This window comes from Panthera tigris, chromosome A1 (assembly GCF_018350195.1).
Source record: "Panthera tigris isolate Pti1 chromosome A1, P.tigris_Pti1_mat1.1, whole genome shotgun sequence".
Lineage (NCBI taxonomy): Eukaryota > Metazoa > Chordata > Mammalia > Carnivora > Felidae > Panthera > Panthera tigris.
The window spans coordinates 154718645-154746354 of NC_056660.1; the positions used below are offsets into that span (position 1 = coordinate 154718645).

The 27710-nt window shown below is 39.1% G+C and overlaps 1 long non-coding RNA gene across 1 annotated transcript in view; it reads right to left on the reverse strand.

Moving 5' to 3' along the window:
• Positions 1–440: 440 nt before the first annotated feature.
• LOC102953771 overlaps positions 441–27710 on the reverse strand; it is a 146980-nt gene continuing 119710 nt past the window's right edge. The window contains exon 6 of the long non-coding RNA XR_001509926.2: positions 441–2106. This is a non-coding gene — a long non-coding RNA (uncharacterized LOC102953771). The remainder of the gene's footprint in view (positions 2107–27710) is intronic.

The window sequence follows — 27710 nt, forward strand, 5'->3', positions numbered from 1 at the left end:
AATATGTGTAAAAACACTTAGCTCAGCGCCTGGCATGTCGTGAATACCCAGTGAATAGAGTGATTGCTCTTCTATTGGTGGACAAGCCAGAGGAGGAGAAGTGGAACAGCCCCTCCAAAGGCCCACCCCTATTGAGCTGGCCAAGGGCCAGAGGAAGCAGAGTGGATGTTAGTACAAATCACAGGGCTGAACTGATGAATCCAAGATACTCATTCAGAAGCCCAGTGGACTAGACCGTATATGAAGAATCCAGTTGATTTGAGACTCATTCTAACGAGACTGACTATAAACTACAAACCAATGAAGGTGCTACTCTGTTAGCAAGACCCCTCTGTCTTTTTATAGAGTTTTAAGAACCACAGAAAAAAAGCTACTTTACACATTTTAATCACCAAATGTTACTCAACATATACTTACTATGCACCAGGTACTGTGCTAGGTTCTGGGAACACAGAGATGGTCCCTTCACAGATTTTCCCAGAATAGGAAACAAATGCTACAGTTTCATACAATATAGTTTTGTAACTCTGATTAACAAATATCCAATATCACCATCAGGAGTTTGGGGGCAGGCATCCTATTAAGGATGACTCATACAACTAAAGTTATCAGTCAAATTAGAACTATTCCTTATTGAGGAGCAAATAAAAGTTTTTGGAAATTAAGTAAAGAAAGGAAGGTATGAGAATTCTTATCAAATTCTTTCAGAAGCAATATAATTTCCTATTCAAAGAACATTTTAAATCCATTTTCTATGGAGCAACATTGTTTATTCAGTAAGAGGGAAACAGCACTTACACGATTCATTTCTCAAAGGGCACATAGTGCTATTGGCAGTATGTATTGGCAGCTTAATTAAGAAGTCTGTTGATAATGATTTTAAGAAAAAAAAAGCTGGCACATTTTCAATTCAGATGGACACTACTGAAGACAAAGACATGTCTATTGTTGGTTCGTACATACTAAAATGTGTTACATACACTACATAAAATGTCCAGTGTCTGCAGTCATATTAGTGCCTTAACATTGGAAAAATCATGACTTATTCCCAGATCAGAAATAAATTTTTGAAAAAACTGTACAGTAATTTTGGAACATAGAAGACAACACAATGAACACTAAAACAGCCAAGTTTTCCTACAGAGTAACTGCCTAGGTCTGTTTTGCTCCTTCCCTGCCCTATCTTGGGTCCATGAGCTTTCCCAAGTTTGATCCAAATCTTCCCTTCCCCACGCTAATAACTTACTCAGAATGTCAGGCCCCTAGGGCACAGAAGGTAGAGGCCTACAGAGACAACAGATGTAATTCATCTACCTACTCTGCAAGAAATGTACAAACACAATAGACTTTTCCAACAGACAATCTACACCTAAAGGGGAAAAAAAATTTAATTCAATTAACTCCAACTATAATGTGTTAATATCTCTAACATCTACTGAATATTTATAAAATCAATGAAATAAATCCTACCTATTGAAACTCAAAAAAAATGGAAGATGTCCTGAGTTGCCCACATTAGATTATTTTGTTTTGTTTTGTTTTGTTTTGTTTTGTGTTTTATTAAAGGGATTTAAAATACTTGCAGAATACACTTTTCCATTCATTTGTTTTCTATCTTAGGGACACACTTAATTAAGAGCAGAAGAAAAAAAGTGCCCTGAAACTAATTGTAAATCCATTGAAGGCAGGAAACACATCCTAATTGTCTCCCTCATTTTCCCTCCCCTATTTTGTGCAGTGATTCACACATAGTAAGTACTCAATTAAGCTGAAAAGACAATGCATGTTTCAATTCACATTAATTTGGAGGGGTTGCATTGATTTAAGGAACAGCTGAGACAAAAAAGGATAAGTTCAATCTTTCCTGATTTATGGCTAGTGAGGCACACTGTCTTGAAAACTTTGCCGAAGCTTGTGTAACACTGGCATCATTAACTGCTGGCCACTGTGGCATTCTTAATGTCTTGATTTGTTTGCATTTTTGCTGATGGTAACAAGATGATTCTCCAACGGCTGTCTTTCCAATAAGAAAATGTGAAAGGTGATGTGAAGCAGGTATTCAGTGAAGCAGGTATTCAGTCTACCCCTGTCCTACAGACAGTACATCTGTGAACAAAATGGAAACAAATGATTAATCCAAGCCTTTCTAAGAGCAACTTTTCAGAAGTACAGCAGTTGGTCTTTTGCTGATCACTACAATTATTTAGCTCAAACTTTCAAAAATACAACCAAGATCTTTGGTGGTGATGATGCTGTTTGAAGTTATCTTTCCTTACCTTAAATAATGACTTTGAAACCCATGCCACCCCAGGTGCAGATCCGAGCCCTAATAAAATCAGGAACACCATATATCTATACATTTTGAAAACAAAATGTCCCTATCCAGGTAAGGAATCTGCATTTTCTTCCCTTGCCTCCATAAACAGGAATAAACCCCTCCTGAGGTGCCGAGCCTTATCCCTTAATGAATAGTACATTTTGGTCCATGCCTGTGTCCCATCAAGTGGCACCAAAGTAGATGGCCAGGAAATCACAGCTGCAGACAGCCTCCTGCTGTGAAGCAGTAAGGCTGGGGAGGAGCACTCTTTATTCAGCAAAGGCTCTGAACTAACCAGGTAAGTAAAAGAAGCATAAACACTTCAAAGGTCACCTCCGGCAGACAAGGCCCCTTGACAGCAACACAGACAGATACAGGTAGGCCCCACCTTTAGGCTTTTCAGTCATACTCAGGCAGATGCACCTTACTAACACTATCTTAGAACAGGAAAGAAAACCATCTTTGCAAGAAACATTCACATGCTCAAGGGCTATTTCTCTCTAAAATGTCCCACTGCAGACCCACTGCAGTTGAGATGTAAAGCCAACAAACACACAAGTAAGCTTAGCCTTAACACATTTATTCACTAATTTACTTTATTTATTTGGGTTTTTTAAAAAGCAGGAGCAAAGTAATGTGCTTAAAGCACCCTTCAGCTCATGAACAAAAATGTCATACTATATGAGCATTTAATATCAGCCTGGAATCATTTTAGGTTTTTCCTTCTCTATCCATTATATCAAACTTGTCACTGAAACATCTTCTTAATTTGAAATGTCTTTTGCAGTGCCCTTTACTTCTGAATTTCTACTAAATCCTCCCTACCCCTTTGTCAAGACCTGATCTCCTCTGCCTGGCATATGACAGGCTCCTAGCTATGCCTACATCTCCTCTGCTCTAGTCTCAATTCCTTCCAGGTGATGCTACCTCCACTGGGCCTCCACTGCAGCCATTCACTCCAAGATCTGTCTGAGCTCGGTCCCCTGAAGTCTCTACTAAAGAGGTTCAGCCCAGCTGTGACCTTCAACCCATCCTCATCTGGCAGGCAAAAGAGAAGCAACCTCAGCCCACCAGATAGCAGGAACCGTATTCCTTCCTTGGCCACAAGTGCACTGAGTTGCACTGAGTTTACACAGCTTCATCATTTCTCCATATCCCTGCTTCCTCTAGACATGTTGGCCCAATCTTTGGAGCTGGCTTTTACCTTGACTAGTTTCCCTCTTTCCTTCAATACCATGTGCCTTGCCCTGAACTTAAACCTACCTGACTAGGGCCATGACACTACACTTTCCCAGATTCTATTCCAGAACTCCAGCTGCTGGCTGGGATCCAGCTACGATTAGATTGCTCCCTGCCATGACACCACCATTCCTGACTCAATCTCACCTGCTGTCTACATTCTAGTTAACCAAGTCTCCTGCTGAATTGGATCTCCTCGGTTTCTTTCCTGACCCAACCCTAAGATCATCACTTCCTCTTGTTCACTGTGGACTACACTGCGGGCTAACCCTAGTGCAGGCAGACTCCAGTCACTGATATACCTAGCCTTGACTTCTCTTATTCCCTGGCAACCTATGTCACTGAGATACTGCATAGAAACCCTGTCTTCTCAGCCTACACAAATTCTACTTAAGAGGCTAGTTTTTATAATATCTACAATGTCTTTATATTTATTCATTCATTCAATTTCCTAATTTATCCTCCCTTCATTCCATAAAAACTTAAAAGAGGTTAACATTAACTTAGTTAAAAAAAAAAAAAAAACAACTTACATGACTACCTACAGGTTAACTCCTGCCTGAATTCTGAAGTACCCTACTTTCCTATTCTACTTCACTCTCTGGTCTCCAAAATGAAGTCTCTGCTTCAGGCACACAGATGCACTGACCTCTAAGCTCATTATGCATCACCCCCTCTTTTCTGCCTTATTAATTAGTTCCTTTCATCCTTTGGCACCTCACTTGTGACATGATCTAAAAAGCTTTCCCCAAGAAACAAATCCACATTGACTTATCTCTTACCTGGGTTCTTCTGGAATAATCAATAACACACAGTTCAACTACTTAATCTTCACCAAATGTTTCATATCTATTAGCTCCCAGACAACTAATTCTTTGAAAAGTGGGATACGGGGGTGCCTGGGTGGCTCAATCAGTTGAGCAACCGACTTTGGCTCAGGTCATGATCTCACAGCTTGTGAGTTCGAGCCCCGCGTCGGGCTCTGTGCTGACAGCTCGGAGCCTGGAGCCTGGAGCCTGCTTTGGATTCTGCATCTCCCTCTCTCTCTGCCCTAACCCACTCGCATTCTGTCTCTGTCTCTCTCAAAAGTAAATAAACATTAAAACAATTTTTTAATAAAAAAAAAAAGAAAAGTGGGATAAAGGCCATGTCCTGTATTTGTTATGGTGCCTTCAAAGTACTTGATGTTGATCTCTAGAAGGACAGCAAAGTTCCACTTCCACATGCTCTCTACCCTTACTCCACTCCCCAGCCTCACTCCCATGGAGGAAAAGAGGCAAGGGACTGAATCAAGTTACTGGATTCAAACAAGCCTCTTAGTAGGCAGCGAAGCTTTTGGTCTATGCGGAAAAAAGGTTAAAGTTTTGACTTCTGTAGGCTGTGGCGTCTTTGGAGTTCATCTCTTGTGATTCTCACTCTCTTTAGATTGCTTCTCTCCACTTCCACATGGCCGGTGAGGCAAAACAAGTATAGAACTGCCTTTCACTTGGGAGATGCTCCTCAATAACACTTCCTCCAGATAAGGCCTACGGCAGACTAATAAGACCAGCTCTAACTTAACTTCTATTTTTCTTTTTTTGTTTTTCTCTTAGTCACTAGTAAAGTAGGACCTAAAGAGCTGGACCCAGGAAAAAGGACCATGGAGGTCTACTGTGAGCAAGACACAATATTTCCAAGCAGCTCCATATGGGCAACTGAGTTCATCAGAGACTGCATTAGGTTTGAGAGCTGAGCAGGGGGGCTCTTCTCTTGTGAAATTTTGAATTAGCAATTGCAGATGACCAGAGTCCACTGTAGAATCATGTAATATTTATGATATCTCACATATTATATTTAAATATATCATACATGCACTGTATACATTCATATATATACATACATACACACACATACATACATAACTTTGATATACTACTTGGAAAAAAATGGAAAATGGACATAGGAATATCCCAAAGTCTTGAGCTCGTCTGTCATTGTCTAAGCCTGTGGTCAAAATTTTATTCTGAAACAATGTTCGTAATTAGCATATGACGCGGAGACTGCCAACTGTCCTCTAATACCCATTCTTTCCTTTTTCCTTCATTACTAGAACCCCTAAATTTTGAGAAGTACATGGCTACAAAAATATTTTTTCCTGGCAGATAGGTATAGCTAGTAGGATGTGAGTATGAGTTAGAAGTGCAACATCTAGGAAATGCCTTTAAAAAGAATGATTATGGGGCACCTGGGTGGCTCAGCTGGTTAAGCATCCGTTGGTTTCAGCTCAGGTCATGATCTCATGGTTCATGAGTCTGAGCCCCAGTTGGGGCTCTGTGGTGATACTGCAGAGCCTGCTTAGGGTCCTCTCACACTCCCACTCTCTCTGCCTCTCCCCACTCACTCTCTGTCTCTCTCAAAATAAATAAATAAACCTAAAAAATTTTATAGGATGATTATGCATCTTAAGACATATGAATGAAGCCAACACCCAGGGATAGCTGAGTAGTAAGACAGAAGTTTATTTCTCCCCTCTTTGACAGTATAAGCATAAGCAGTCCAAAGCTGGTATGGCACCTCCACCGTGTCAGGGAGCTCTTTCTAGCTTGTTTGGAGTCTCTTAACCAAAGCAAAAGTTAGTTTGCTATAGCAAATACAGCACTGTATTTCTAGCCCTGCCACTTATGACCTATCAAACCAGGGACAAATTATTTAAATTCTATGACCTTATTTGTGTCTATACCTATTTCACAGGTTGTTACCAACATGAGATTGTATCTTTTTCCTTTTTTTTTTTTTTTTTTGCTTCCCATTATAGCCCCAGCTTCTATCACAGTGTTGGCACACAGTAAGAATCCAATAAAAATTAATTATTATTGCTGTTCCTATTGATATGCCAAATCTAGACACATAATGCCACACCTTAACAACAAAGTATTAGGTACTTCCAATAAAGATACGAATAATGCAACTAATCAACATGGCGTACACTAGAGTGATCGCTTTTTCTGACCCAAATCTTTTTTTTTTTTAATTTTTTTAATGTTTATTTATTTTTGAGACAGAGAGAGACAGAGCATGAATGGGGGAGGGGCAGAGAGAGAGGGAGACACAGAATCGGAAGCAGGATCCAGGCTCTGAGCCATCAGCCCAGAGCCTGACGCGGGACTCAAACTCATGAACCGTGAGATCGTGACCTGAGCTGAAGTCGGACGCTCAACCGACTGAGCCACCCAGGCGCCCCCTGACCCAAATCTTAATAAACCTGGTCTTACAGAAGGTTTTTTCTGACTTGTGAACTTAGCATTATGAAAGTTCATATATGTTAAACCACTGGTTGTCAACTTAATGAACTGACTTCACTTTCAAAAATTATCTGCCTAAATTGGGCATCCCTGGAAATTCAAAGGCACATAGCCCCAACATTATTGGTTCTAGTTTTTATTACAAGGTTCCACTGTGCATGTATACAATGTGGGGGAAAAAAACTGATTTTTTTTTTTTGAGATAGAGAGAGACAGAGCATGAGCAGGGGACAGGCAGAGAGAGGGAGACACAGAATCTGAAGCAGGATCCAGGGTCTGAGCTGTCAGCACAGAGCCCGATGTGGGGCTCGAACTCACGGACTGAGTCCGGTTGGACTGAGTGACGGACGGTCAGATCATGACCTGAGCTGAAGTCAGATGCTTAACCGACTGAGCCACCCAGGTGCCCCAAAAACCTGATTTTTATAACACGTTTATGGTTGTGAATTTGTATTTCAGTCTTTCAGAATCTTAAGAAAAATCATTCTTCTGTTTTCCCAAAGGAAGATGGGCACTTCTTGCCTCTGCAAAAATAGCATGGATGAGAGAGATTTCAGTAAAACCCACTTTTTTCTATTGAAGAGCACTTAATAAACACACACACCTGGCTGCTTTCACTTCACCATGAGTGCCACCCATTTGCCAGTCATTGAAGTAATTCAGTCTGATCTGTTGAGGTGATGGATTCCGACAAACTGTGTAAGCCTGTCATTAAGGGGAGGATAGATTACTGTCTCCATGCAGGACATTATAGTGCTTACATTTCTCATCCATACAGCCTATGAAACAAACAGGGAAAGCAAGATGAAAATAAAACTGAACATGGATTTAACTGCTTCTCTCTCCAGTGAATGGCAGGAGCTGGTGTCCAGTCCACACTGTCTACCACGCACAGACGCGCACACACACACAATTTGATTTCCTTCTAATATAAAGACCTCTCATAAAGGACACAAATATTATGCACAAAATTGACTATTCAGTAACTTAAGTCTAACTTAAGGCCTTGCGCTCCCACTTTTAAAATATTATTCTTTCCTCTTTCACCCTATTTATAGCCATTTTGCCTCTCTATAATTTTTTACTTATGTACTTAAAATCCACATTTAAAATGGAGATTATATCAAAAGTGAAATGAGTTAATTAGGTTAATTGAAGAAAACGAGTCTGAATTAATTAAAAAGTCTAAAGAATGGATGGTTGTCAAAAAGATCACGATAATAGCAACAGGTGATGTTTTGAGAGGTTACTACATGAAAATCAGTAGGCTGAACGCTTTACATGCACTATCTCATTGAGTCCTCATAAAAGTCCTGGAGCAGGTATTATCATCCCATTTTTACAAATTAGAAAATAAAACCTGAGAGATATTAAGTAACTTGCCTAAAGCCACGTAGCTAATGCGTTACAGAAATACTTTCAAACCTGAGTTTGTCTGACTCCAAAGCTCATGTTCTTTACCACCACATCAAACTGCTGGGGGGTTCCTTCAATCAATAATAAAAGTAAAGCGGTATTTCAGATTAGTGTTCCAAAACCCTAACATGTGGAACACCGCTTCAGTGAAAAAATGAGAAGTGTTTAAAATTAGCTCACCAATTATTTTAGGTAGGTGGTAATTACCTGCAACTCATGAAGTACGCACTTCACACCAGACGCTTTCTATATACATTCAATCTAACCCTCAAAACAGCTCCATAAATTAGGTAAACTATCTCCATTTACAGGTGAGGGAAAAGATACTCAGAGAACCTAAGTAATTTGCCCAAGGTCACGCAGATGGAAAGTGGCTCCTTCTGCACTATGCCTTTTTGCCACACTACCTCATTCCATCCTGCGTTACTTCTCTAGACTGCCTGAAAAGCTTGCTTTATAAAACGGTAATGCCATTCCCCTTTAATTGTATTATACTATTTATTAGCTCAGCAAAGATTTGGTTCAGAGACAATGCAAAAGTAAACTTTAACCCAGCCCTCTCTCTTATCATAAATTCCAAATTTAGTAAGGTCCATGTTAATGGGTTTTACTGTATATAGAAAAGAGTTTAATAGTCACTTAGCCCCGCTCTATCTCCATTAACAAATGTAAAAGGCCACACAAAGGCGGAGAAAGAACAGTGACCTTAAAACTAAAACAGTTAAGTGTCTGTAATTTGTATTTCATATGCCAACATACAGTACACACATATGCCAACATGTAACAACACATTCAACTCTACAATTTTAAGTGCTCTATTCATCAATTAAAGAAAATTAATCCTAATCAGATGTTCATATTAAGGAATACAGCCATAACAAATCGGTAATAATAATTAAAAGTCCATTTCAAATCTCTTTGGTTAGCAGGGAAATGATGTAACATAGCCAGGCCGCCCTAGTCCTTTCTGTAGTGTTGTATAAATATGCACATTAAATGAAAATTCCTGGATGTTTAACATGGTCATCTTTGCTACCCACACTGCACGTGTTTCTAACAAAGACATGCAACCATGTACACCCTGAATGGGAAAAATGTACAAGTTGTGACAGTCAAGCATATGTCTGCTCTGACAGCCAAATCCTAATACACAGTATTTTCCCACTTAGAGTCATCACAGTATTGCAAAGATTCCAAACAAATCTACCTGCTTTGGAGGGGGCTACCTGAAGCAGGAAGGATGCCACAGCTCTCTCCAGTTGCATCCGGTTTTGTTTTGTTTGTTTTCTTTTCTTTAGGTCAGCTTGTAAATGAGCTATCAAATGCCTCTGTGCAACAGAAATAGCCTTGGGACAGAAGCAAAACAATCCGGGTGAAAGACAGCCCAACTATTCTTTCAGGCCTGATGCACTGTGAGGTAGGTAGTGGAACCAGATTTTTAAGATCACTTGTAGTCTGGCTGGACTCAAGAGGTCCACGTATCCAAATATCAGACTGCCGTAGCTCTTACAATCCTCTATCTGGCATTGCTTGGTTGCTTTGCAAAACAGCCCCACCAAAGTACTCCCTTAGGATTTAGTCTTCCACTTTCAACTCTCTTGGCCGGACCATTATTTCTTTGACAGTCTATTTCAATTTCAAGTCACTGGAAGGCATTACTGGAAAGACTATGGAGTCTCATTCTCTGTACTTTTCAAAGTCAGGGCGAGAAAAAACATCCTTCCTAGAAGTGTGGGATAAACTCTGAGCTCTCTCAGAATCCTTCCCAACCTGAGTGTCTGATCATTACTAATCAATTAAATCTTATGAGATACCCAGCAATACCAGCTCTAGAAATCTTTCCTACAGAAATACTAACATGAATTCACAAAAATAAAAACAGTATCATGTTCACTGAAGCATTGTTTATAACCTCAAAAGTGTAAAAGGATCTAAATGGCCAGCAGTTGAAGAATGGTTTATTAAAGACCATTTAAACTGGAGAACACTGTGCAGCCACTAAAAATAATAATACAGGTCTCTATTTACTGATATAAAAATGTGTTAGTGAAAAGAGGAAGGTGCAGAACAAAATGTATAGATAGTGTGCTACTATTTGTGGAAAAAATACAAGTGTGTATGTATACAAATAAATGTATATGTAAAGAGATTATATGAAATAGAAATACCCATTTTAGAGAGATACAAGTATAAATATATAGCTATGTATATTTCTGTTATGTGACATTCAGGTAAAATTTTTCTATTATAAACTTATACATACATTTGCATATGCGTAGAAAAATCAGGAAGAATTACTCAGCTTGGGCTGCTATAACAAACTACCACAGACTGGGTGACTGAAACAACAGACATACATTCCCACAGCTGTGGAAGCTGGGAAGTCCAAGATCAAGGTGCCAACAGATTTAGCTCTTGGTAAGGGCCAGCTTCTTGGCTTACAGACGGCAACTTTTTTGCTATCCTCAAAAGTGCAGAGAGAGAAAGAGAAGCCAAGCCCCTGGAAAATGAGATTGGGAAGGAAAACTAACTTTCTACTTGTACATACTATTTCATTTATTTAGGTTTCTAAGCAATTCTCCCAAACTGAGACTTCCTTCTTCTCGTGGGTTGTGAACAAGAAAAAATACAAAAATAAAACAGATGAGAATATAACCATTGTTACAGACTGCAACCAGCATAGAGGAGATAAAAGCCAGATAAGCCTAGTTTTCTTAACTACAGAATTAGTCCATCTCCACAGTGCTGGTCTGGGGTGGGCTTCCTTCCTCTGGGAGAATGTAGGTTCCTGGTAGGCAGGCCCTTCTCAAGTAGAAGGAGAGTGGCAGGAGGCTAAGCTGGACTACTTATCCACCCCAAATTTACCAATTAGGTAAGTCATTGTGCCCTACAGGGACAGTAGTCCTTGAGAGAGTAGCACCTATAGTGGCTAAACGTAGACTACGACAGGTGAAAGAGTGAATGGTGCGAAAGCAAAGGCAAGAAACAAGTCAAGAATAAAGACAGAAAACAGAGTAGGGAATATAGGGAAGGAATTTTTTATTTTTAAGGAAGAGGCCAACAAAATGTCAAATGTGGAAAGCGGAAGAGTCTAAGCACAGTGACAGAATCATGGACACAAGTGAAGGTGAATGCCTCTTACTGAGACATGAATAAAAGGGAAAGAACAGGAAAAGCCACAGTGATTTTGAGGCAGAGATGAAGGAAGGGAAGTTGAATTCACAGCATGATACCAGTTCTGTACAAGGGTAGAAAGAATCTGTGGCCAACGCCAGGCAACAAAAATTGAACTTGCAAACTGCCACAGGGCTGGTTGTGCTAAAGTCATAACAACACTTAGCAGAACCAAGATGTACTTGTAAATGTTTTATCATACTGTGAAACTTTTGAGAAATTGTGATGTATAATTTATGAGACATTGCTTAGATTAGTATTGATGTACATATACTGTTGATATCATTCAACATTGTGCATCATAATATTAGTTGATTCACATGCTCCTTTGTCCCTGGGAACCCTGAGGAATAAAGTTTCTCATAAATAACAATGGTTTAAGCTTGACTAGCCTTGTGCAATTTTTCATCACAATTCTGGCTACCATCACAACTTTATTTCCAAATCACAACACACTATAAAGTAAAATCAAACAGACCAAAGAAATTGGTGGAAAGATGCATAGTCTAAAAGTCTGGCTCCATACTTTTGACTGATAGAAACTAAAATTTCTGCACGGGACATGGTGCTATATTCCCACGGATCTATTTTTATGCCACGGTGTCAGTGGCCATATATGCCTTTCTGGCAAACTGAGTCTTCAGGTAAAGAGGCTTCTGGTAGATCGATTTCTGTGAATTCGTAATAGAGGGAAAAGCTTCATATCTTTCAATAGTCTCCAAAGTTATACTCTTTACCAGGTTTTAAAGTTATATTCCAGTCTCCATTCCGCTGTGAGATTTAGCTTTACAACCAGCTGCCCACTCTTAACAGTTTTTGACGTCATTCAGGTTTTGCAAACTGCGTGCTACAGCCCTTACTTGGGTTTGTCGACTGCTATTAAAGTTATACTTCATTAAGTGTGGAAGCTGGCACCAGAAAGGATCCATAAGGGTGATCATAGTGCAAAGCAGCCGCCTCAAGTCCAGCTCCTCCACAGAGGGCTTCCAGTTCTGCTTCCTCAGTGTCACTTCACGGTCCCTAGGATAAAGGGAACCATCTTTGCTGCCGACACTGAATGCAACTGAGATTGGTTCTCCTGACAGAGATTAGTGGGCAGCAATGAATCTTTCAGTTGGGTTAGAAATATGATTTTATTTAAGAAAATAACCATACATAATTGGGCTTCTGTCACTTTAAATTTTAATGGTGAAAGTAATATGGAGGCTTCTGGGACTTTAAATTATGGCTTTCAGAAGCTTCACACTGAATCTTTCAATTATTCTATATAAGTACTTTCTCAAAGCATGTGCCACCATGACATTGCTATCACAATTCAAATCTAAATTCAAAACTGACTGCGGGGCTATGAGCTATGTGCTGGCGTGCCGGCTGCCTCATTTTATCTTTGAACATCTGACGAGGCGAATCAAGAGGCACTCTCCCAGAGCCCAGCCAGCTGTTTGCCAAATATTCAAATACCCTGGCACGCAGAAGATTTCCCCACATCAAAATTAGTGACGACCCCCTATTTTTCCCATTAGCTTCTGGCTTACCTACATCCTTTCACGCAGGCCCACTTGACTCACGCGCCTAAATGGTCACTCTTGCCAGCTCACGCACCTCTCAGGTTCCCCCACTTCAGCAACTGGATCCAGCGTGTGCTACAGAATGGCAGCCAGTTCAGACAAAACCATGGAGGAGAGTTTTCAAGTCTGTGTTTCCTTGAAGTGGATCTGAAAGAGGAGCTGAGCTGATATTTGTGGTAGGAGGCAGATAGAAAGCACAGAGAGTGTGTGTATTTTTACTTAAAACGCATTCATTAGGCTGGAGCAAAAAAAAAAAAAAAAAAAAAAAAAAACGAAACCGGGAAGACAGCAAGGGAAAAGTGAAAAGGCCTTCTTCCTTTACACAGATACCTTAACTTCCTTGTCATGTACCTATTTTAATCATTTTCATATTTTTATCTTCATATGAAAATAAGTGGAAGTGAACATTCACTTATTTGCAGATTCAGCTTTAGACTGCTTCAATTGTTTTTAAACGAGTCCCCTACCCCACCAAATGCAATGCCAAATCTACAACTGTAAATAACTAAATCCAGCTGCACTAATGAATCTACAATGAAAGACAACCCTTATTTCACATTTTAAAGGTCCTGAAGCAATCTTCCTCAGCTGAATGACTTAGAACAGAGGGTATGGATAGCACATGGGAAATCAGAAGGAGAAAGGGACAAAGGTGCCACAAGACAACGGCCTCTACCCAAATGGCTGGTCAAATTTCCTGAAGCTGGACACCAAACCCCAGGGTTCCAGCTGGGTAAGGGGATCCTGATTCCTTCCAGAAAAGTTGGGCCTTTATTTGTTCATTTCCTGTGATGTGTTTACACTTGGACAGAAGGGGCACAGCAGGGATGCTTTCAGGGCACATTTGTGGGGAAGCCAATCTCACAGGAGTCGTGACTGCCAGATGTCAAACCAGTGTGTGCTGCTGAGCAAGCTCTAAGCAAGATGCACAGGCACCAAATCATGGTCTGAGGAAACTGCCCTGATCTGGGGCCTTTCCTGAGATTCAGGGAAAGCCTGGCAGAAATTTATGTCATTCAAAAAATAATAACGATCATTTTAAAACCTGATATGACTCTGAGCACTACCTGAGAACCACACAGGCAGATGACGTTCCAATTCTGCCCGTCACAGATCTTCACCCTGTCAACCCAAATCATCATAAGGCAAATAACTTACTTCTGGGAACCATGGGTGGCAAAGGTTAGGAGGCCCATGTGTGAAGTGACCATAACAAAAATGTTGACTCTCATTATGTCCTGAAAACAAGCTCAGATATTCCTTTGCACTAAGATCAGGACAATGGTGCCCAAGTGAGAACTCTTCGAAGACGACGACCATGGACAGAAAAACAAAATTTAAATACACATTGATTTTAGAGCCCAAAACACTATAATTACAAATCCCATCTGACTTGATTATTTAAGGCTCATGGAATGTTTCAAACATAAAGCGGTTCTACATAAATCATCCACCTAAACATTTACTATGCTCCTATTATGTCCCAAGTACTATACTTTGATGAGCCAGATCTGATTAAAAAATAATCCACAAACTACTGGATTTCTCTGCTGAATTTAGTATCAGGGCTTAGCCCTTCATCTTAAAGTTTCTTCGCCTCTATAAAAGTCCTGTCCCTCTTGAAGAGGTATACCTCTCAGACCATTCTGTCCTCTTCCTCAGCAGTGTCCTCATTTTACTCTAAATCAACAAGGGGTGAAGGGTAATGTATCAAAATTACCTAAGGGTTGTTCTTCATTTTTTTCAAACTACATGATACCTTCTACCCCTATCTGAGAATCTTTACCTATATGAACCACTCACTACTTCTAGTGAATGGTTTCTAGTGAACTATTTCTGGGATAAATCGTATGCCTTAAGAATTTGGGGATAAAAAAAAAAGCCAAAGATTTCTATACTAAACTCTTCCTCTTTATCTCATTTACTTCTGTGACTTCAACTACCTATCACCTACATGCTGATGACTTCAAAAATAACATTTTAAGTTTAGACTCACATATATAAATGCCTCATGGACCTCTGTTTTCAAATGATTTACTAACTCAAACTTGGTGCAACATCATGTCTATTTCTTTTTTTTTTTTCTCTTCCCTTTCTTAATAGTATCCATTCAATGGATATTTTACAGTCCCCATTCTCATCCCACATACATCAAATCTGTCACCAGGTCCTGTCACTTCCAGAACACATCTTAAGTCTGTCTACCATATGCCATATCCTACCTGGACCTCTGCAATAGCCTCCTCACTCCTCCCAACTGCAGCCCCTCCCTACTTCCATTTTTTCTCCACATGCTGCTGATTCATACTGATTAAAGCAGGAAATACTAGAATGCAGCACTCACAATATACAAGATGATTTTTGATAGCACACAGACAACATTTTACATATTTATATTTTAAGTTTCAGAAATAACACATCAAATTGGGGTTTTAATATTAGGTTTGTTTTTAAAATAAATTTTGATATACAAATCAGACAATTTGGTGCACCTTGGTGGCTCAGTTGGTTAAGCATCTGACTCTTGATTTTGGCTCGGGTCATGATCTTACCATATGTGAAGGAGGGACTACAGGACTACGGGGACAGCAGTGGAGACTGCTTGGGATTCTCTGTCTCCCTTGCTCTCTGCCCCTCCCCACCTGCAAGAGTGTTCTCTCTCTCTCAAAATAAATAAACTTTAAAAAAATCAGAAAACTTAAATAAAAATCTAGTTCATGTAGTAATTAGACATTTTTAAATACATCAAAGTGGTACATTAATCAGTGAAGTTTGGGAAGTTTGGTCCTGTAAAATAGATCTAAACTTCTCAACATGATGTTGCAGATGTTACATTCCTCTTCATCATCAGTTACTGCCTCTTCCCACATTCTCTGCACTCTATTCAGACCCTCTGTGTATCAGCTTTGCTGCACAGCAAAGCACTCCAAACCTAGTGGCTAACACACATTTTATTTAGTTCATAACTGTGCAAATAAGCTGGATCATTCTGTCTGGGCTGACAACAGATTTTTCCTGGACTCTCGCATGTGGCTATGGGCAAATGGTGGATCAGCGAGATAGTCCAAGATGATCTCACTCACATCTCCAGTGGTTAGCGGACTGTCAGCCAGAGACTCTGTTTCCTGCAGGTGGCTACTTTATCCTCCAGCAAGATAACCTGGGTTCAATCACAGTATAGTCTTTGGAATTCCAAGCACAGAATCCCTAGTGCACAAGCACTTTTTAAGTCTCTGCTGGTTTCACGTTTGCTAACATCCATTGGCCAAGGCAAGTCACATGGTCAACCAAATTCAGTGATGAGGAAACAGATTCCACTTCTTAATGGCAGAATCTTCAATACCATTTTGCCAGGAGTCAGATGCAGGAAAAGGAAGAATTTTTGACCATCGTTCAATCTACCACTCTTGTCGTATCCTAAACATACCAGGCATATTCACACATGTGCACAGGCTGGTCCCATCACCTGAAATAAATTATCAACCTCTTTCTGTCCTTTTGGCAAATTTTTATTTCTTGACGTTCAAGGCTCTGATCAAATACAGCATTTAATGACATCTTTCCTCAAATTAATTATTCCCTCCTATGCTCCCATGATCCCTTGCATATGCCTCTATTATAGCATTCAATAAATTGTATTATAATGTTATAATGTCTCCCTAAATAGACGGTCTTTGTACCACCAGCATCTAACACAGTGACTAGCAAAGAACAGGCATTCGTAAGTGTTCACTAAATTGAATTGAACTGAATAAATTCAAAACAAAGATTAAGATCTTCCTCAAATAAGCCTACATTTAAACAACTTAAGGTGCAACTATATAAAACTGGCCTTATAAGTTAGTAGGACTAATTAGATCCACCTCATCTAATTTGAAGGGCACCAGGGCAATGTTCCCAGCCAGAAGCAATTTTCCTTTGTGACCAGCACAAAACCTGAACTTGCAGCATAGATTATTCTAGGTTTTAAAATATTTTGCTGTAGTACAAACAACATAGGCTTTGGAGTCTGAAACGGATTGAAAACCTAGCTACTTGTGTGATGCTATTTATTTCTTGCATTTCTCTGCAGCACTTTTTTTTACATCCATAGTTATCTGTATTGCAATAAATTATGTGAAGCAACTAGCACAGTGCCTGTCATACACCTAACACTCATCAAACCCGAGGGTCTCCTGTAAGAAAAGCAAGTCACCTGGGAGGGGGTAACCTCCAGACTTCATGGACATCTGAGTAGAGTGGGAGAGGGGTAAGAAGAGTGTGAAAGTAAGCAAAGGGTAAGTAAATAATTTCACAACGTTACTGAGAGTCAGAACTGCAGCTGGTAATTAGTTACGTCACGTTGCAGGGTACCCAATCAGGGAATAAAAGTTCCCCCTCCCCAAGGAATGCAGAGCTATCTCTGATGATACTGGACTTAGGAATCTCTATTTTGCTGGGCATCAATATGGAATCAACATTTATACATTTACTTAGGTAATATTACTGAGGGAAAAGCTAAGGAAGAAAAGAGGTTGTTCAAAATGATGTTATCCTAATATTTTAATGCATATTCCTTCACTCTTTTAGTTTTTACATTTAAAAGGAGTAGTTACGGTAAACAAGTTTTTTTATCCCTATGGATACAATTTTTTAAGTGAGAAAAATGAAAGGCAAATTACAAACACATGATTCTAAACTTCAAATTATATCACTTCTAAAGGAAATGGTACCAGTGAAACCAATATAAAGTGAGTTTTAGAAACACTGAAGTCCTGTTTCAAAGTAAAGGCAAATTTAATACATTTTAATAAAATCTTTAAACTTCCAAAATCCAAGTAGAAACTTGACTCTTGTAAGATGTCTCTATAGTTAGCCCTCCTGAGGATGTTCTCACATCTCAATGGCAGCTCTGAAACACTTATATACTTATTGTTCACTAAATCAATCTATATTTGTTGATACCTAGCCCTGTAAAAGAATCTCCATCTTTCCCCTGCAATCTTTCATATCAGCTATACCGTAAACTTCCTGGTACCCAGGATTGTACTTTCTGTATTTTCCTAAGCCACTTCTCCCCACTCCCAGCACCCTGACTGTACTCAACAAATGTTCATTTATAACTGGCAAGAAAATGTATAAGCGTTTGCTTAGGGTAAATTCACTGGTACATTCAAGTTCAGATCAAGACCTCTAGAGACATTCAAGACTGGAAAAATATGGTGCCTTCATCTACATGTAAATCAAAATGAAAATAATATCAAGCCACAAAGCACAAAACTTACATATATGTTCAAAGTTACATAAATGTTCAAATTAAAATAGCTTCTTCAGGCAAAATTTTAGGTAAGCTCATCAAAAGCTGAACACCTCTCTCATTCTCCTCCCTCCCCACTGTGAGGTGAGTATATGTATGGAAGGGAAGAAGGAATGGGGGGAGGGGGGGTGGAGATAAGCTGGAGGAAGCATGTGTCACTAATTTCCTGGTGCTTGGTCTGTTATAAAATACTCCAATTCTTGGTCCAATTCACAAAACTATGAATCAAATGATTGCCTAAATTCTTATGTATATTTGCTGTTCCCTTATGGGTTTGTTTCAAGTTTTCATTTAAATTCTAGTTAACACATAGGGTAATAATTGGTTTTAGAAGTAGAATTTAGTGATTCATCACTTACATATTTCAATTCATCACTTACATATGTAACACCCAGTGTTCACCACAAGTGCCCTCCTTAATGCCCACCATCACCCATTTAGCCCATCCCACACCCACCTCCATCAACCCTCAGTTTGTTCTCTATAGTTGAGTGTCTTATGGTTTGCTTCCCTCTTTTTTTCACCTTCCCCTATGTTCATCTGTTTTGTTTCTTAAATTCCATGTATAAGTGAAATCATATGGTATTTGTCTTTCTCTGACTGACTTATTTCAATTAGCATAATACACTCTAGCTCCATCCATGTCATTGCAAATGGCATAATTTCATTCTTTTTGATGGCTCAAATTCTATTGCAGGTATGAATAGAAACAACCTAACATTGCCTTGCCTGCTGTTACAACTGTATTGTGGTTGTGTTTAGAAAAGGAGATACAATAAATGATTATCAGCACAACTCTCAGAAGCACAAGTTTTTGCATTTTATTTCATTCAACATTTGATAAAAAGCAATAAGCACCAAATTATATTTGGACAAACCTTCCATAAATAATGTTTTCAAAGTATCACAAAGTCTAGAATGCAGATGTTAATTACAGAGTCAAATCAAAACCACCGTAGTTGCAATTAAAACTAAAATATTTCACTTATGATTCTCATATTCATAGGAACAGATATTGGTTAATATTTCCAATAAATTTGAATACTTTATGCTTAGATATAATTATTTCAGCTGATCTGTTTCCACTTTTATATTTTATTTATTTATTTATTTATTTAATTTTAATTTTAACGTTTATTTATTTTTGAGACAGAGAGAGACAGAGCATGAATGGGGGAGGGTCAGAGAGAGAGGGAGACACAGAATCCGAAACAGGCTCCAGGCTCTGAGCTGTCAGCACAGAGCCCGATGCGGGGCTCGAACTCACAGATCGTGAGATCGTGACCTGAGCTGAAGCCAGTGCTCAACCGACTGAGCCACCCAGGCGCCCCTCCACTTTTATATTTTAAAAATTTAGTGTATTCTGTATGAGTTGAACGTGGAATTTGCTTATTTTGACGTACCCAGGTAAACCTTGCCTTGTGATGAAAAATGCTTGGATACCTAGGAAAAAGGCCTAAATAAGAAAGTGCTTGTAGTTATAAAGGTCTTTTACTTCTGATTATACAGTCACTTTAAAACACAGTTTTTGGGGTGCCTGGGTGGCTCAGTGAGTTAAGCACCCAACTTTAGCTCAGGTCATGATCTTACGGTTCCTGAGTTCGAGCCCCGCATCTAGCTCTGTACTGACAGAGACAGCTCTGTGCTCTCTCTACCCCTCCCCACCTCGTGCGCGCGCACACGCGCCCACGCTCTCTCTCTCAAAAATAAATAAACATTAAAAAAATTTTAAACATGAAGTTTTTAAGACTTATGCTGATAGTGAAGTACAAGAATGCACATTTACGAATGCAACTGAATAATTCAGTTCATTGTTATGTGATCAGATCTCATTGGTTCTAAGATGTATCCAATTAAAACAAGAAAAAAATGTCCCTTGGTGGCTTTGATCTAGAAGTAAAGGGTATATTACGTCCAGTAAATAGGAAGCCAAGGATTACTTGAAGAAATAATATTACAGCTTTGTAGAATGACTGATGGTCTTTGCAAAGGTCCAGACTGGTTTCATCTTTCTTGAGATTTTATCACTGATTTGTTCTTAGTCATGTGCAGTCACTAAGGCCAGCAGAGGTAACAAGTGTTTGATGTATGATACTTGATCCACTTTTGTCAGACTGCATTTATTTTAAGCTACACTCATACTTGGTACTCTTCTACGTGTATGTTCTTGGGCTTTAGTTTTTTCTTGTTTCCAGCAATGCGTCAAACAAATATTATAATAACACTACCTTCTAAAAACTCTACAAAAGTAACGTACCTGCTTTCTTGCAAAGGATGCCTTTACATTGCAGATAAAATAAATGACTGTAGAGCAAGTACCTAATGTAAGGACTTATTCTTTGTTCGTTGCCTTATTTGCACAGCTTACAACATATCCCTTACCTTTTAGCATATATTATCCGTTTCAATTCAATCCATTCTTTACAATCTGCAGCAAGCCACAGAAGTTCCCCAGTTAGTTGAAAGGAAATTTCAAGGGAGGAGGGGTGTGGAAAAACACATTTAATTTATGCTATTGAAAAGGGCCTGTTCTAAATGGTTTCTGCGCACTTTTGCATCTTCTTACACACTACAAATCAGCTCAGATATCTTAATCAGTGGCTAGAAACATATCCTTATCAGTAACTTATTCATGAAAGATGGTATGTGTATGAGCTGCAAAATGTTTGGCAGAGGCCCAGGAATAAAAAAGAAAGAAAGAATATGGTAAAGAGTTGATGGAATAGCTTTGTATTTCAACCCTATTCATTTTGGAAATTTTCTATCATCTGTTTGTTCTATTTGGAAGGATAATAGACAAACCAAAAGAATGTCAGATTTCTATGGATTTGATTTCACCTATATATAGATACACTTCCTGTACAATGATCCAGAATGGAAGCATATCTGTACACAGTGGTGTATATGAGAACATATATACCTTCTCATGTCCCTTTCTAAATTTTCCTACTCGTGGTATCACCTTATGCAAAGTTCAGCACTTTCCTGTTTTGACAGTCTAAGCGCTGTCTAAACATGATTTCACAAAATCAAGAGTAGTTCTTGACAATTGATTTCTACAGTCAATGGTCTTCACAAACTGGGCAACTCCCCTTGGAACTTAGGAGCCACAACAGCAGACTGTGTGCGTGAAGGAGCAAGACAATTCATTAGCCGATTCTGCAGCAGCTCAAAGTGGCGGGGGATGTCAGCCCCTGCTCTGGTGCTTCAATACTAATGAGAGTCATTGCATATTCATAACCCCAAATACAGTCAGCTTCTTGTAAAAACTTTTGTCACCCAGGCTTCATGGCAAGAGCAAAGCACTGCACAATCCGTGTCGTGGCACTTCCGCCAAGTGAGTGCAAGAGCAAGATTGATTGTTTTCCAACCTAGCCTGACACAGAACCAAAGGATGCTGCCCCAAGGGTCCTAAAATTCTACTCAGTTTGATTTCAAAGCCCCAGATAATCAAAGAAACAAAAAGGAGGCAGTGGTAGTGAATGCATATGTCTATATATACATATAGCCACATATACACCATATACAAAAAAATTTATAGAATACTTTAAGCAAGGAATTTTGCTTATTGAGTGCTCCGAGTAATTATCTGGTAGGGATGTAAAACCACTCACATCAATGTTGAAAGAATGGTGTGCCCCAGTAAACTTGTTCTTGAGTTGCAGAAACACCATGACATGTCTTAATAGAAACAGATTTCTAAAACTGTCTGAAGTTTCCCGTCATTATCAATACCAAAGCTTAGTGAACTGAACCTGTCAGCTCTGCCAAGTGTAGAGCAACCTGGAATCCAATTCCTCAGGCAGCTTTTTATGTTGTTGTCAGTGCCTCCCTTGCTTTATCATCATCATCATTATGATCAGTTTCCCAGAAGTGAGCCATTCAGTGTGCTTGCCAGGAAATCCTAAGGGGCCAGCACACCACCATTTGACCCCAAGATACCTGTCTGTTTGGGGCAGCTACCAGCATCCCCTGGAGTCAGAAAAAGGAAATGTATGTTTCAGCACCCACTTTGAAAAAGCCTTGAGCACTTTTTTCACTCGTAATGATGTCTTCAACTGGAATGCCAGCACACTTCCACATTTTTCTGACAGGCATACAGTCTATAAACTACCCATAAAAATTAAATAAAACAGGACAGTGAAAGAAAAGTTTCTAAATTTGATCACACTTGAGTTGTTAAAAGTTATTTCCAGATGCATAACATGTATAAATATCTGCATAGCTAAAGACAAATCAGGAATATTGGGAAGGTGGGGGGGGGATAGATGATGAGGTGTTGTGGGGGAAGGGGCTCACCAAACTGTTTTACATCTCAGTCACAGACACAAGCTTCGAAAATAGAAGGATTTGTGTTTATGATTGATTGAGGTAACTGATTATCCACAGATATTTTAAGTGTTGAGACATTAAATTGTCAGCTCTATCAGTTTGATTGCAGTAAAACATGAAAACATTGACTTTTGTCTAGTTAGAGAAATTTATTTTTCCCAGAATGACAATCCTTTAAGTAGAAGCCAGGCAGCTTGCCAGCTTTCCATGTCATACACTGAAGTTTGCAAATGCAACCCATATTTTCAAGTGTTTTTCAAGGTTCAATGAATGGTGCATAGGTCTTTTGCAAATAGTCTTGTAATAAACATATTCCTGCAGTATGTTTCCTTCTTTAAGCCTGAGAAAAGTATTAACTCACTTTGAAGAAAAAACAACAACGACAACACTGTAGCTTTGTATTCATGTTACCAGTGCTCTCCAGCTATTCAAAGTATCTCTCAAAAAGAAAATAACCCTCTTTAGACCACCATGCTGTGAACAAGTTTGATTAATATGTTTTATAAGCTTGAAATAAATGCTCATCATAACTGTCAGTTAGCTGACAGCTTTCAAAAGTCTTTGTTCTCAGAATGAGTAATTTGTCTGATCTTTAACATACCATATTCCAGCTGAAAAGGAAGATATAACAATCAAGTAAATTCTACTAAAATTTGATTGCTGTTAAATCAGCCTTATATTCCAGATCCTTGCAGGTACTATATGTATGCACACTACTTTACAAAATAAAAATACTATACCTTATTTGTTATTACTTGTCAGAACACCTGTGCTTTTCACTGGGCAGAATTGTGGTTCCAGTGTTTAAAATCCAGTCCATTAAGAGAATCAAAAATGTCAGATACAGTCAATCCTTTTAATAAAATATGTGACTGGGAAATCATCACTAGGCCTCAGGATTTAAATGAAAACACCAATCAAAAGACAGACGTGACCATTACTCTACTGAAATACCAACATGTCTGTATTTGCTGCATACTTTCCAAGCATTTATAATGGTAAGTAAAATACAGAATGTTCTAAAGGCCAGCACACCACTGGCCCTTCCATGTGAATTCTGCAGACAGCAATAGATAATACCTGGAACAGAGAGCTACACAGCTCCCTGCACAGCTAAGCAAGGCTACACCAACTACATTAACACTTCTTCCTGACTCAGCCAACCACCTCGTGTTGTGGAGCAGACCTGGCTGCTCTTCTCATCCCATCTCAGAGAGTAACGACTATTATAAGTGGTCATTCAATTATATTCTTCTCTGGCTTTAGTCCCACCACCACTGATGTTTCACTCTTTTTCTGGGACAGAACCTGTGTATATGCCGCCTAAATTGTTCCTTTTGTCAACAAGCTTTCCTCCTCAAGTTAGCTGCACCTATTCTCATACCAGGTCCACAGAGATTAAAATTATAGATTGTTTTCCATTTAACATCTTTTTTTTTTTCTTACGTTTTTCCGAATTTCTAAAAAAGGGCCATTTTTATAACAATTGTGTTTTTTACCCCTGCATCACCTTTGTTCATAAGAAGTCATTTTTCATTTCATTATTTTCCAAATTGCCCAAAAGCCACAGCTCCTGTACATACAATCATCTGTATATTGTAAGCATTACTGTTGTTCTTATTCATTTTGATATACCCATTATTAAACTTTTAATGAAGTTCATTTTCATTCTTTATCTGCTCTCTATGCTATAACTACCCCTTATAATTTCTAATGGACTGTGGAAGTTTTGAAACAATGTTCTTTCATGTCTTGTATACAAACTTCCCCACTTGTGTTATTTCTCATTATTTTATTGGTTGCCAGCCACATTTATTCTGATGAAGACAATGTTCAGGCTGCAAGCAAACATTGCCTTCTTGTGACTAGGCTTGGGATGGGTGATTGGTCTCACATCTATCTTTTCTTTTTGATTCATGGCACTCAATAAACAGGTCTCTTTTCTTTTTAAATGCCGGATATTAAACACACTTAGTTCAGGTAAATTATGCTGATTGGGCTGAAAATTCAGATGAGCTTCATCCTGGCTTTTTGTCTGGTTTAAAACTCCTCTTCTTCATGACTTAGATTATTCTCTCTTCCAGGAAGGCTTCTCTACCCCCAAAGTAGGGTTAGATGTTTTTCCTGTGTGCTTACTCATGTTTCAGCATTTAATACACAGTATTATAATCATCTGTATATTTATCTCTCAACTAGATGGCAATCTCCTTGAAGATGGTGTGTCAAACTCATCATTGTACACTCAATGGTGGCATCATGGCTGGAACATAGTAAGTACCACATAATTTGTTTGGCATACGTGAATAATCAGATCAGGCTCTTAAAAATCAGAAAGAGAACTATAGTCTTTTTAAAAAAAGGAGAGTAATTTAGATTGTAGAGCTTTTCTTATCTCCTATCACATACTCATACACACTGACATGCCATGTCACTGATGTTTTCTATAATTTCAACAGTCCTCCCACTCCTAGGTTTTCATTTTAAGGGTGATCAGAAGTTTTGTTTTTGTGTTTTTTATTTTTTTAATGTTTATTTATTTTTGAGAGAGAGAGAGAGAGAGAGACAGTGTGAGTGGGAGAGGCAGAGAGAGAGAGGGGGACATAGAATCCGAAGCAGGCTCCAGGTTCCGAGCTGTCAGCACAGAGCCTGACACACGGCTTGAACACACCAACTGTGAGATCATGACCTGAGCCAAAGTCAGATGCTTAACCGACTGAGCCACCCAGGCACCCCTCAAATTTTTATTTACATTCTAGTTAGTTAACATAATGTGCAATACTGGTTTCAGGTATAATTTAGTGATTCATCACTTACATACAGCACCCAGTGCTCATCACAAGTGTCCACCTTAATACTTATCACCCATCTAACCCATCTTCCACACACCACCATCCATCAACCCTCAGTTTGTTCCCTATCATTACAAGTCTCTGACCTGGACAATTTCTTCACCAACTTTTTAGGATCAAATATCATCATCTTTGCCCACTATCCTCTCCAAAGAGTTGAAGTATTTCTTGCCTCTGGTTCTGAATTCTAAGAAGAGAAACTCAGAATGCTGCTAAAATTTCTTCCAAGACCTAACCCAGAACAGCCAGTGTAGCCCTCCAACAAAGTAAAAAGAAGAGGCCTTTAAGGCAACTGGCACACCACTGCAGATTTCAAGAATACCTCTGATCCCAGCAGTATGAATAGCTAAGGGAGAAACTGGTGACCTGGAAATTGGTCATCCCAATTTAAATTTTCAGAGTTTCCTTGGCCAATATCTGAACCATCATATAAAATGATTTCCAATAAGATCACTGTCACTGAGCTTCATAATTTACAACCTGGTTCTTTTAGAGTATAGAAAACAAAATTCTTAAACCAGAGAATATTTTCCTTTGTATAAAGAAAAGCATCACATATAGAGATAAATCTGGGTTCAAGTAATGACTATGCAACTTGCTACATGAATCTGGAGTAATAATTTAAAACCGTCTGAACCTCAGCTTACCCTTTGTTGTGAGGATTAAATAAATAACAACACAATGTGCCTTTAATATTACCCACTATGCTGTTAGTGCTCAATAAATAGCAGTGATAATATTTATTTTTTTTAATTTTGAGAGAGAGAGAGAGAGAAAGAGCGCGCGCACACACACAAGTGGGGGAAAGGGGCAAAGGGAGAAAGAGAATCCCAAGCAGGTTCCACACTCAGCACACAGCCCAAAGCTGGGCTTGATCCCATGACCCTGGGATCATGACCTGAGCTGAAACCAAGAGTTGGACACTCAAACGACTGAGGTACCCAGGCATTCCAGTAGTGATAATTTTTTTAAGGTTCTTTATAACAGGGGTTAGCAAGCTAGAGCCTGCAGGCCAAATGTGCTCACCACCTATTTTTATAAATAAAGCTTTACTGGAACACAGCCACAGTCCTGTTTACATATTGTCTATGACTACTTCTGTGCTATAACAACAGAGTTAAGTACCAGAGAGAAAAATGACAAAGTTACAACAGAGACCATATATTGCACAAAACCTAAAATATTTACTATCTGGGCCTTTACAGAAAACCTATAACACAGATTTCACTACAACTTCTAAAATAAAACATTATCTCTTTTTAGAACCAGATAAGCTTCCTTGGCTTTCTGTTCATGGGGTCAAAATCAGCCAACAAGATAGACCAAAATTGTTTTCATAGGGTGAAAAAAAGTTAATATCATTTGGATGATTTTCAATATACTTAAAACTGTTACTAAATGCAGCATATTGGGGCGCCTGGGTGGCTCGGTCGGTTGAGCGTCTGACTTCGGCTCAGGTCATGATCTCACAGTCTGTGAGTTCGAGCCCCGCGTCGGGCTCTGTGCTGACGGCTTGGAGCCTGGAGCCTGCTTCCGATTCTGTGTCTCCCTCTCTCTCTGCCCCTCCCCCGTTCATGCTCTGTCTCTCTCTGTCTCAAAAATAATAAAATAAACATTAAAAAAAATTAAAAAAAAAATAAATGCAGCATATTAAGTTTCATAAACAAAATGGCTAATCTCATGGCTCTTTCTCTTCATCTATCCTCCATAGTGACTAGACATAGCTAAAAATAATGATAGGGATGGCTAAGCAAAATAATATGCAAAATTCAACTCTTCATAACAACCTGAGAGCTTAAGTGTGCTACTTGTATAGCTCTATTTTAGGCTTAACCAAGACAGGAAGGCAGATGTATTAGTCTAGGTTTTCAAAAAAAACCAGAACGAATAAATGAAAGAGAAAAGATTTAATATAATGAATTGACCTGAAAGGTCCCAAGATCTGTAGTCAGCAAGCATCGACTCAGGAGAGCCGACAGTGTTCCGGTCCAAGTCCGAAGGCCTAAGAACCAGGAGAGCCAATGGTATAAGTTCTAGTCTGAAAGCCAACAGGTTTGAGACCCAAGAAGAGAGAGCCAATTTCTCATATTCAGTCTCAAAAGGAAAAGATCTATGTGCCAGCTTAAGCAGTCAGGCAGAATGAGCCCCTTCTTACTCATCTTTTTCGTTCCATTCATATCTTCAACTGATTAGGTGAGGACCACCCAAACTAGGGAGCACAGTCTTTCTTATCCAAGT